This window comes from Arvicanthis niloticus, chromosome 3 (genome assembly GCF_011762505.2).
Source record: "Arvicanthis niloticus isolate mArvNil1 chromosome 3, mArvNil1.pat.X, whole genome shotgun sequence".
NCBI classification, from domain to species: domain Eukaryota; kingdom Metazoa; phylum Chordata; class Mammalia; order Rodentia; family Muridae; genus Arvicanthis; species Arvicanthis niloticus.
In genome coordinates, this window is record NC_047660.1 from 95,929,653 (window position 1) to 95,942,252 (window position 12,600).

At 37.2% G+C, this 12,600-nt stretch overlaps 1 protein-coding gene across 3 annotated transcripts in view; it reads right to left on the reverse strand.

The window, feature by feature from the left end:
• Fhit (fragile histidine triad diadenosine triphosphatase) overlaps positions 1 to 12,600 on the reverse strand; it is a 1,459,653-nt gene that overhangs the window by 1,373,409 nt on the left and 73,644 nt on the right. The gene's annotated exons all lie outside the window — the stretch shown is intronic.

The window sequence follows — 12,600 nt, forward strand, 5'->3', positions numbered from 1 at the left end:
AAGCGATTTCTCAGGAAAAGCCTAAGCTTCCATGCTCCACAAAGAAGTGGCTTGTGGGCACATTATCTTAATATGCTTTCTCCTTTAAAAACAAAAAAAACAACAACAACAAAAAAACTTTTTTGTGTTTAACTGAAAATTACATGCTGTGCTGAAATGGGATGGTGGTGGGCTCTGATTATATCTTTTTCTCATTTTGGTTTCACTCTTAAGTATAGAAAATATCAACCTGTGTCTCCAACTCCCTCTTCTCCGAGATACTAAAAGCTTCATCAGCTGGATCAAAAGTAAGTTTTATGGTTAAACTTTCACATTTTATCTTTTTCTCCCCTCCAGCAAGGACTATGTAACCTTGAAACATGTGTAATGGCATGTGCTTCTGAGAATGTATGCAAAAGAATCAGGTCAACAGTATCTCTATACACCCACAGGATTGCTGACATGGAACGGGGAGACCTGGCTATCACTTGGGACCACTATGCTGCTGGGAACTCCCTAAACACATGGGTTGAAGATGCTCAGATCAGTCCCAAATTCTTCTGTTGTACTTCTGATGGTAACAAGTAGAAAATGGCTAGCTGGCTTATGGGAAGAAGACCCCCACAAAGTGGACAGTTTCTCTGTAAGCTAAAAGCCAGAAATGTCCTTGGGCCTGTGAGTAGGCTCATCCTTGCTAGAGATCAGAGATGTCAGTATTTAAGCCAAAATGGCCTCTGGTTACACTATGGCCGCAGGCCTGAAATGCCAGAAAAGGGGAGAGAACAGGGTTTTTTTTTTCCTTCTCTCTCTCTTCCACTAAAGGGTACCTTTCCTGGAAACTATACTGAGGACAGGACTAGACACTGAGAATGGGAAATAAGACAAAGTCTCCCCAGTCCATGGAAAACCAGCTAGGCTTATAGTGTATAAGCTAGAACCACAGCAGTAGGGAGGCAGAGCTAGGCAGATCCTGGGATTCGGTGGCCAACTACCCTGGCCTGTATAGCAAAGTACACAATGAGAGGCCCAGTCTCGAAAAAACAAGGTGGGCAGCTCCTGAGGAACCATCCCCCTGGCTGTCCTTTGGCCTTTAAACACATGTGCATACTCATGCACCTACACATAATACACACACACACACACACACACACACACATACACACACACACACATATACATACACACACACAATGTATAGAAGAAGGAAAGTAATATTTATGGCATAATATTTTTAATATTTTAAGAATGAAAACTAGTTCATGTTTTTCCTTAGGACTTCTTCAAACCATGCCATAACAAAAGAAATGATCCAAACCTACCAGTAGTTTCTGCTGACATTTAAAATTAGGCCATTGGCTTTAAAGATCATGTTTGGGAATGGGAGAATTAAATCTCTCAAGTATAATTTTAAAAGACGTTTTAAATAGTAAAATTAAACCTCCTTTCCCACTGTCTTATCAAACACAAGTAATTTCATGACTTAGAATGTATTTTAAAATTGCATTTAACTTAACTCAGAGAACTTTGTTGAACTGTATAGTCTGTTTCTCTTCATTTCCCACAAAACAATAAAATCAATAATATCTTTACTAGATACAGGCTTGATGAAAAACACTCCAACTTGTTTTTAAATTATAATATATGTGACCAATTCTTTTTTATATATTTTTATTCTCTCTCTGTTTCTTTCTCTCTCTCTCTCTCTCTCTCTCTCTCTCTCTCTCTCTCTCTCTTTCTCTCTCTCTCTCTCTCTGTGTGTGTGTGTGTGTATGAGCATACAACATGTATGTGAATTCATTGTTTTTGACAAATATATAGACAATATAATATATATAGTATATATTTATATACTATAAGAAATTAAGTCAATCAATATAGAAAAATAAGAGAGCCTTAGTAGTCATGAGAACAAATTGGTACAAATTTCTAAAACTTGTTCTTATCATATGCAGGCATTGATACATTATGACTTGGATCTTAAATATCTCTTATGTTACTACATTGAAGGCTCAGTTCCCCAGTGAGGTTACAAATCAGAGTTGGTGAACTTACAGGAGGCAGGGCCAAGTTAGAGAGATTTCAGACATTGGCAGCATGTCCTATACTTTTACCTAAGCCTCTTCCTCTTTATTTTAGTACCTGGGTTACCATGAAGTGAGCATCGATGCTCAACTACATGCTTCTTGCCATGGTATTCCATCACATCACACCTCCAAGATAAAGGAGGCAAGCAGCCAGAGCTTTAGCCTCTAAACGTCAGGCCAAACTAAGGCTTTCCCCCCCAGAACTTTGATGTGCTCAGGTGTTTTGTCACAGTGATGAAGAGATACTGGCTGACAATGTCCTATAAGTACACACAGCATAGAACACAGACAGCACATGCACATTATACAAGTGCCATGTACACTGATTGCTTTGGGGATAAATGGTTATGTAACGGAAGACCACTAGTTAGTTGGCATCTCTCTGTAGCTGAAGAAGAAACATCTTATCAGCTTTTGACTATCTTTGGTCTTCCTTTTTTTTTCACTTATATGTAGGAAGAAAACCATTATCTAAGAACCATTTTTACCGATCCATTTTTGTGAGTTTTTAAAAAGAGAAACCAAACTGCTTTCTAAGTGGTAGAGTATCTATGTAAGTAATTATTGTAATGCTAACATGATACATGGAAATGTCTACTTCTTTTCTATTAGCAATAGAAGAGAATGTGCTTTTAAATGTTTTTATGAAACATATACCATAAAACTCATCCATTTGAATTAGATGCTTCATTACGTTTTAAGTATATGCAAAAGAGTTCTGAAACTTGTAAAAAATGAAAGCCAAGTTTTTCCTCCAAGCCCCTAGTACCAGAATGATAGCTCTAAGACTAATTATTTATTAATAAATACATAGGCCACAAGCTTAGGCTTGTTCTCTGACTGGCTCTCAACTTTTCCCTTTTATTCTAGCCTGGGTTCAGCTACATAGCTGCTTTCCTCTCCTTGTCTTCTTACATGAGTCTACTCAGAGTTCCTTGGGCAAATCTCTCTTTTATTCTATTCTATTCGTGTCCACCTCATCAGCATCCCTGGGTGAATCCCCTGCCTTTCTATTTCCCATAATTCTCTCTCTCCCTGCTGGATGTCCCACCTCCTATTTCCTGCTTCAGCTCATTGGCCATAAGCTTTTTTATTGACAGTGATACTTACAAGAGATTCACTCAACAGCACAATCAATTATATAACATTTTCATCATCCTAAAAGGAAATCCATGACCATCCATATCATTCTCTAATTACCCAAGCCCTATTAATCCACTACTCTACAATGTGCATGGGTCTGTGTGTTCTGGACATGTCACATAAGGAAAACCACAACATGTACACCCATTCATAACTGAAAATTTTCATTTAGCATAGTATTTTCAATGTTTGTTCGTGCTGTTAAAATGCTTTATTCTCTTTTGTATCTGATGTTCTATTTTGCACATCTATTCACTGCAGGAAGAAATCTGTGTTGTTTTCAGTGTTTACTTACTATGAATAATTCCATTATAGATATTTATGTGTAAGTTTTGTGTGAATATATGCTTTTAACATTTGTGGCAACATTTCAGAAAAGGGTTGCTCGGACACAAAATAACTGTTTGGGGTTTTGGTGTACTGTCAAACTATTTTTTAAATTATTTTTAGTTGTACCATTTTATATTCATATTGAGATATATGAAGTCTCTAATTTCTCCTGCTCTCATCAATACTTATTGTTTTTCATTTTGGCTATTTCACTGTGTATAAAATAACATCTAGCTGTGGTTTTGATTTGATTTATCTGATGAGTGATGTTAAGCGTCTTTCTGTGACATCATTGAATTTGCTTCTTCTTCAGAAAAAACACCAGTGTATATCCTTGCTCATTTATTGAATTGTGTAATCTCTTTTATTATTGAGTTTCAAGATAGAGATACACACACACACACACACACTCACACACACACACCTCATATACCGGATACAAGTCCCTCATCAGATGTGTGTTTCTCTTCTATCTTCAGGTCATCTTTTCAACTGTCTTGATGGCATCATTTGACATGAAAGTGATGATTACACTTCTGGTGTAATCAACATTTTCTTTGATTGTTAACTTTGCACTTACAAATCAGAACACTGTCACCTGTGTTTTTGTTGATGATTCCGAGTGTCCTAACTTGGTGCCATAAAGATCAACTTTTGCAATTTTTCCTATGTGTGTAATTGTGTTATCTTTTACATTTGAATCTATGGTTTCATTTTGGTCTAATTGTCAAATGATAGAGTCCCAAATTGTTCTTTGGGATATCAGAAGGACAAGGTATAGAAGATTAGGAAGATGAGGAGAATGAGGAGGAGGAACATGAGGAGAAGGAAGAGGAAGGAGGAGGAGGAGGAGGAGGGGGGAGGAAAAAGAGGGAAAAAAGGAGGAGAAGAAGTATGCATGTATTAAAAAATAGTTTCTCCAATTGAGTCACTTTGGCATTTTTTGTTAAAAATCAAATAACCACAAAAGTGAGGGTTTATTTCTGGAATCTGGGTCTCTCTTTGTCTTTGTTTCTATCTCTTCTCACCTCTCTCTATATATATCTCTTCCTTTGTTTCTCTCTGTGTTTCTGTCTCACTCTCTCTGTCTCTTTCTCTTTCTCTGTGTGTGTGTGTGTGTGTGTGTGTGTTTCCTTTGTTTTACATTGATTGGTTGATTTTTTGGAAGGAGGGGTTAGAAGAAAAGTCTCAAGAGTCAGTTCTCTCTGCCTACAATGTGGGCCCCAGAAACCTCTGAGCCATTTCAATGGACCTATCTCTGGACTCTTAGTTCTGTTCTGATGATCTACTTTAATGTCAATACGACACCAGTCTTGATACTATAGCCTATAGCTTTGTAGTAAACTTTAAACCCATAAGATAGATCCTCTACTTCTGATTTCCATCTTTTGATTGTTGGGCTGTTCCGCATCCTTTGTATTACAAGTGCAGTTAAGATCAACTTGACAGCTTCTAAGAAGAATTAATTAGGGTTAGAAATCTTATGAGTAAGTCAATCATTTTGATCATTATTTCATCATTAACTATTATTAAGGTTTTCAATCCATGAGCATGGACCTCCTCCTACTTTCTACTTATTTCTTTCTACTGTCTCTTATTGTTTTATGTGTACAAGTTTTATACTTTTTGTTAACTTTATTACTGAGAATTGTATTCATTTGTTGCTATTATAGGTGAAGTTGTTTTCTTAATTTCATTTTGAAACTGTTCATTCCTTGTATACAGAAATAAAATTGATTTTTGTGTATTGATCTTATATCTTGCCACACTGCTAAATCTCTTTATTAGTTCTAATAGTTTTTAGTGAATTTGATGATGTACCCTTAACTTTTAAATTCTTTTGTTCCCTGCCTAAGCATCAGTACATACTACCACTGTACCCTAATTAGCCTCAACACTGAGCACGTAAATCCTGTCTGCTCAGGACTCATTTGGTCCTTTCTACTAACCCCTTAATTCTGATGACAACTCTCTATGGGAGAGCAAAAACAAGAACATAAACAAGAAAAATTACTTTTTCCTTAATCCTTTATACTTCTAATGGTGAGTAAAATCATTCAGGTTGTAAAATGGAGCATATGCTAAGCCACTAAAACTCTTTGTTGTTGTTGTTTTGTTTTTGTTTGTTTGTTTGTTGGTTGGTTTTTGACACAGGGTTTCTCTGTTTAATTCTGGCTGTCTTGGAACTCACTCTGTAGACCAGGCTGGCCTCGAACTCAGAAATCCACCTGTCTCTACCTCTCAAGTGCTGGGATTAAAGGCGTGCGCCACCACTGCCCGGCGCCACTAAAACTCTTATGCCCAGCATTACCTTGTTAAAATGAAGTCGAGCAAAATGTAACCAAAAGTGGATCCTGACATTTCATGTTTTGTTGGATACTGTTGGGGCACTGGCAATCACTCTCTCCTACATAGAAATTAACAGCCTATCATCTGTCAAGTGTTGGGATAAACACAGGGTTTAGCACACCATACGGTTATTAGAATATGACCTGACAAAAAGGAAAAGAACACAACCTAATTTGGACTATAAAATCTATGATCTCACTTGCAAATGACAGTTTGACAAGCTATTATTCTGCATTTTTGGCTTCTACCTCAAAAGCAGTTTACGAATGTGATTCTATTAGTTACACAGGCCATAGCCTGTGGAAGACTCCTACAAATAAACCTCAAAAAAAAATCTGCTTGGTCATTCAATAATTTTAAACTAATTCTTAAGATAAATGTTTACACCATGAGTAAGTAGGAATGCAATGATCTGAGTCTTCACTCACTGAAGGAAAGCAACAATCATTGGTCAAATATGTCTTTGTGACATCGCTGCCAGCAATTCCCAGGATTCTTCAGGGTCTATGCAAAGAGAGGAGCGTGGGAGCTTATTAAAACTATCCACGTGGACATACATCAAAGTCAAAAAGCTGACAGTTTTGAAAAGTGTAATGTATGAAAGTCTTTGGCGTGGAATTTGCTTCATCCCCAACAGTGACATCTGTTAATGAGCTTCATTAATATCACCTACTTTTATTTATCCTAATGCCTCGTGGGTGCTATCTTACTGCACAGACTTCTATAACTCCTTTTGTTTGCATCCATGGGGGAAATCCCTTACTGACAGCTGCTTCTAATAAAGATGACTGCCACAAAACTCTCCCCTCCTACTCTCAGGGAGAGCAAGGAGTACCGAGCTCTCTTTGTTGTTCTCTGCCTCTTGAAACTCTGCAGAAATGTGTGGTGTTCCTGAAGGTTATCTAAAGGTATACTCATTGTGTCTTGAACACATGCTTAAGAGAAGACTGCATTAATTAAGTCTCAAGGCAAACTGTTCCGTTGAGATGACAAAACAAAACAGATTCTTTAATATTGGCAATTATGTTACCTGGGGAGCTTATGTGAGATAATAACTATTCGACAATTCACACTGCAAATTATGTTGCTTTGTTTTAGACTTTGTATCCTTTCCATTACTTTCATGCCTGCTTCCTTTCATCTGAGGAAAAAATGATGTGTCTTTCTGTCATGTTGGCTCAATATAAGGTGAGTCAGAGTGCCAAGTTTCCTCCAAAAATGATCTCGTGATCCAATTTTAATATGCATTAAAAGTGTGTAATGAGTTATAGGCTGTACAATATTCCCCACTTTCCCAATACTGAAACCTTCATGGATAGTCTCTGAGGATAAGAAAGGGATCTGATGGAGATTTGGGGAGGCCTAGCATGCACAAGGCTCAGGTCAGACTCCATCACAGAAAGGAAAAGAGATTTAAACATGAAAACATAAAATTATAGAATATATAATGTTTACATCAGTGGATCTAGGATGATTTCTCCATGGTGTCAACCCAGACATATGAGCAAGACATGAGGCTGAGGAACAGAGAAACATAAGGACTGTCATGTGAACATGTCATTTATTTTCAGGGTAGTTTGTTCCTGTTTTCACTCTTGGAAATTTTTATAAATAAGTCTCTTCTAGATTCTAGCTATATCTGTGTTTTTGCCTATCAGATTCATATTAATTTCTTAATTTTTAAATTAGATTTATTTACTTCTTTATCAGGGTGCAGAGAGAACAGGAGACAACTTGGGGGTCAGTTCTATATTTCTACCTTAGGAGTCTCAGACACAGCTCAGGCTTGGCAGCAAAGTATCCTGATGAACCATCTCACCAGCCCTCCTGGGAACTTTTGTTGCTGTTTTGAGTTTGGTTTTGTTTTCATTTTGAGACAGGGTCTCATTATGTAGCCTTGGATGGCATAAAACTTGCTATGTAAACTAGACTGTCCTTGAACTCATAGAGATCTGCTTGCCTCTGGCTCCCTAGTGCTGGGTTTAAAAGAATGCAGCACCACACCTTGCTTGTGATAAGTTTTTAATGTGAAGGTCCTCATCAATATAACTTCATATATGAACAAAAGAAACTCCTCTAAAAACTCTTTTTCTGTAGTAATAATTTTCCAGATTTAAAAGTTCAGTGATGTATAAACACTAAATATGTTCTTAAAAAATATAAAAGGGAAAGTAAAAAACTAAAATTAAAACTATTCTAAACCTATGCACAAGCAAAAATGAAGAAAACTAACCAAAAATTTATGTAATAAGACATAATTATTATCATTCAATTTGTATTAATTTTTAAATAAACACATGGTACCTTTTGATGGAAATAAAGTCTCTTTTGCACAACTCTTCTGTTGGTTTAAAGGGATCATTTTTATAGAGTAAAGTATGCAGAATACAAGAGTGATGACCCAGACATCTGCAAACATCTGGATTGCATTGCCACTGAATATTATTCCTGCCTCTTGTACTTCACATAAATGGCCCCAGGCAGTGTAGAATTCTGTTGTGTTTTCTTGCTCAACGTAGTGTTTTTACCCAGCACCCATACCATACCACACCCATTGTTTATTCATCTATTGCTGAATAGGAAACAGCACACAACAGTACTACAAGCTGTCTATAATCACATCCTTTCATGGGCATCTGCTTTTCTTGGGGTTTTACCCACTTTGAATGAAGCTGTCATGGAGATTCTTGGTTTTTTTTTTTTCACCATAGCAAGTTATGGACTTGGCTGCATTGCCTACTTTGCCTACAGAGCGGGTCCCATCAAGAGATGCATAGATCTTAAAAATATGTGCGGTGTGTAAATACACTAGGCTTTATTCAACTAAAAAGAAGAACAAAATTATGTATTGAAAGAAGAACAAAATTATGTATTGGCAAGAAAATTAGTAGAATTTGAGACCATCATGTCAGTGATGGAGATCATTATATCAAGGGTAATAAGACACAGCCAGAAGGGCAAAACACTCAATGTTGTGCTATATATGGGCATGCACATGTGCGTATATGTGCATATGTATTTATATGTTTGTATATATATGTTTGTATTTATATGTTCATGTATATATCACATGAAATTGAAACAACTATGTAAGAAACGAAAGGAGGCTCCCAGGCGTGTGAAGAAAGAATTAGAAAGGGTAATGGAAAGTGAATATAGACAAGAATATATTACATACTTGAACAAAACTGTCATCATAAAACCATCATTTTGCTCAATGAACAAACACTAATAAAAAATTGTAAAAAATTAAAAACAATGATAACCTGGACAAGATGCAGGTGCATAACCAAGGCCTAACCTAAGAAAATAGAGAACTTATGTGTCATGCCTGATTGATTCACTGGATTACCAGGAAGTAGCAACAGAACCTGATCTGTTCTCCCCAACCTTGTGTTATTTTATAAACCTTTTTAAGAGGTGCTCCTTATACTTAACATTTCCAAGTACAAGCCATAATACAATAGTGGAGTCAGACATCTCCTGAATGCCATTCAGGAACCTTCAATTTCTCAGAAATTAGAAGCAAAGACAAATAGTCCTACATGTATGGAGGGAAAGGGGGAGACCCTCTCCATAGTAGGCTCAACTAGAGTGATACTGTCCCCTAGGTTATTATTTGGGAAGGGTTAGTGTCTGTCTCGCTAATGGGGAATAAAACTAGTATTTGCTGAAAGGCACCTGGGATGCAGGGTGCTCTGTAATGTGCAGGACAGGCCTACACAATGAAAAATGAGTCTTTGCCTCCCATGACTTTCAAATGTCCCACTAGACAGTCATAAAAAAAAGAGAATGTGATTATGTTACACATAACAGCCCAAAGTATTTTTTACACATTTTAAATTCGCACTGAATTTCTCAAAAAAATGCAACTAGCATGTAAGCTGAAGGAATAATGTACTTTGTTTTGTTCAACACTTTAGGTGCTGCTCACTTTCAGAAAATCACTTCACCGACAACAATGGGGCTTTTGCTACCCAGTCTACAAATATAACTCAAATGTATTAGTCTTCATTCCTATCTGGCACATGCAAATATATAAATTCTGTAAAAGCCAGAAATAAGTTTAGCATACAACATTAGCATATGTGTGTACCAATAATATATATGTACCAATATTATATGTACCAGATATATATATGTGTGTGTGTGTGTGTACATATATATATAATTTAAAATATATTTTTAAACATCTGTAGTGCACAGATGGAAAATCTATACAGTAAAAATCACCAATTAAAGTTCCTTACTTTTCAAGACTTGCTTTTTGTTTATCAATCTTACACTGAGGCTGTCCCTAGAGGTACCTCCCATACAACCTCTTTATGGCTGTTTATATTACTGTTTCTTCCTCCAATCCATTCCTTATTCCCAGTGGGCCCACTGAGGGCTTTTGAAGAACTGGAGAGCAAATGCATGCCTCAACCTGAGGGAGGATTTCAAGATTAAATGCATTCTTCTTGTGTTTTTCCAGCACAACCCAGCCCCTTATCATAACACAGGGAATTATTCTGTACCTCCCTTTGTAAGTAAGTCCAACTAGCTTCCCGGAATGGGACACACTCGAACATTGTCCACCTCTGATGGTGGTATTCTTATCAGTACAAGAGCCCATCTTCTACGAGGTTGCCATTTTTCCTCATCACATATGCTATTCTTTGTCACCTTCAGTCAGTACCCTTGATCCCCTTTCTGACATTTCCCATATCCTGTACATGGAATAGCTTCTGGTGTTTTTGTCTTAAACCTAGTTTTGTTCACAACAAGCAGTTATAAGCATCTGACTGGTCACTCCGTCTTCAAGCACAGTTGAATTAAGGACTCACATTAGAATATTTAAATTCTTGATAAATCACTTTCCTTCATTTTTAAAATTATAATTCAATTATACGATTTTCTTAAACTATGTGTCTAGCAGGCACCACCTACAAAGTTTGTTTTGTGATAATAAATGGGATAGCAAATACATTTTAATAAAAATAAGGTCGCCAATCTGGTAGGATGGAATATTTGATCCTGCTTGAAGCACAGAATGTTTTCCCTGAAACTTATGAAACTGTAGAGACAGCTAAGTGAAGGAAGGGGTCAGGAAGATGCAGAAAGGCCAGACTGTGAGCCAGAGGAACACCGTCTTAGAAGAAAACATGAAGGGAAGAGAGAACAAGAGCTACAGCTAGAGAGCCAACTGCCACACACGTAGCAGCAACTGGAGAAAGCACATGGCTTAGTTTGCACTGATTTTCAAACGTGTGGTGTATGTATGCATGCAATGGAATGATTTGCAGCCATAAGGAAGAAGAAAAACATTTAGCTTGTCAAGAAAACAGATGTAACTGGGGCATCAGTATGAAGTAAATTCAATGTCAGAAAGACAAATACTATGTATTTCCCCTCATTCGTGGTGCCTAGGTTACATATAAAACACATATGTATGTATGTATGTATGTATGTATGTATGTATGTATGTATGTTGATGTATGTATATATGTCTATGGTACAAAAGTAGAAGCAAAATTGCCTAGGACAAAAAATGAGACTACCTAGCAAAAAGAAGGGGAAGAGAGCAGGTGTAAAGGAGGCAGAGGAAAGGATGCTTTCAAGGTACATTATATTCGCATGGTAAAGGAGTGGAGTTTGAGAGGAGCTGGAAGCAAGCTACTCCCATACATTGGAGCTGCATGTTAAAAGGCAGCAGGCATATGTAAAGGCATGACAAGATTTCCATTTTATTTTATAAAGTCTGATGACATCACTCTGGAAAATAGACTAGAAATACGGAGGCTTTGGGGTGACCAGTTAGTCAGTCATTCCAGTGTCCAGTGGAACAGACAGTAAGGCCCTGCCACTGGTGACACTGGCTGGCCTGGTGAGAAGCAGAATGTGAGCAATAACATCCCCTAAGATCAACTGTGCTATGAACTGGCCAGCAATTGTCTTAATGTCCAAGCTCACACAAAAACCCTAGGTGAGCATCTGAGTGTTAAGAGATTATGTGACAAACTGTAAAGTAAAACAATCCATGCTTTTTACAATAAGAAAAATACAATTTTGTGAAGCAGAAAATAATGCATTTAAGTAATCAAATCACTGGAAGGAAACATTTGGTTTGAAAATGGTTGTAATTGTGAGTTTCCATGTCCCAAACTTCTAAACAGCTAATTATTTGGTTTATATTTCCTTACTGACTTTGATGGGTCTAATGTGTAATTTTTATGTAGACATATAATATTAGATAGAGATATGTAATAATGTAGATATTTATTATAGATATCTCTTCAGATGCCTCTAAAGAAAATAAAATTTAAAGTATCTCCTCAGGAAAATCTATACTGAATAAGAAATTCTGAAATTCTAACATCAGAGCCTAAACCAGCAAGTTGAAGTTGTTTCCAGAAAACAATATTTGCAGCACTCTGTAAGCCATGGCCCAGTGTTGGTGTTGTTATGAAAACAATGATGTGAACAGGCTGGGAGATGGCTCCATGGGTGAAGTTCTTGCTGTGCAATCCTGGAGAGCTGAGGTCAGGTCCCCGGTACCCAAAACATGGGCGTGGCTACCCAGTCTGGCTGCACCAGAAGCCTCTAGATTCAGTGAGACACTGCCTCAGAAAACTAGGGTGCACAGCAGCAGCAAAGGATACCTGACATCATCTACTGCTGGCCTCCATAGGCACAGACACACAGACACACAGACACAGACACAGACACAGACACA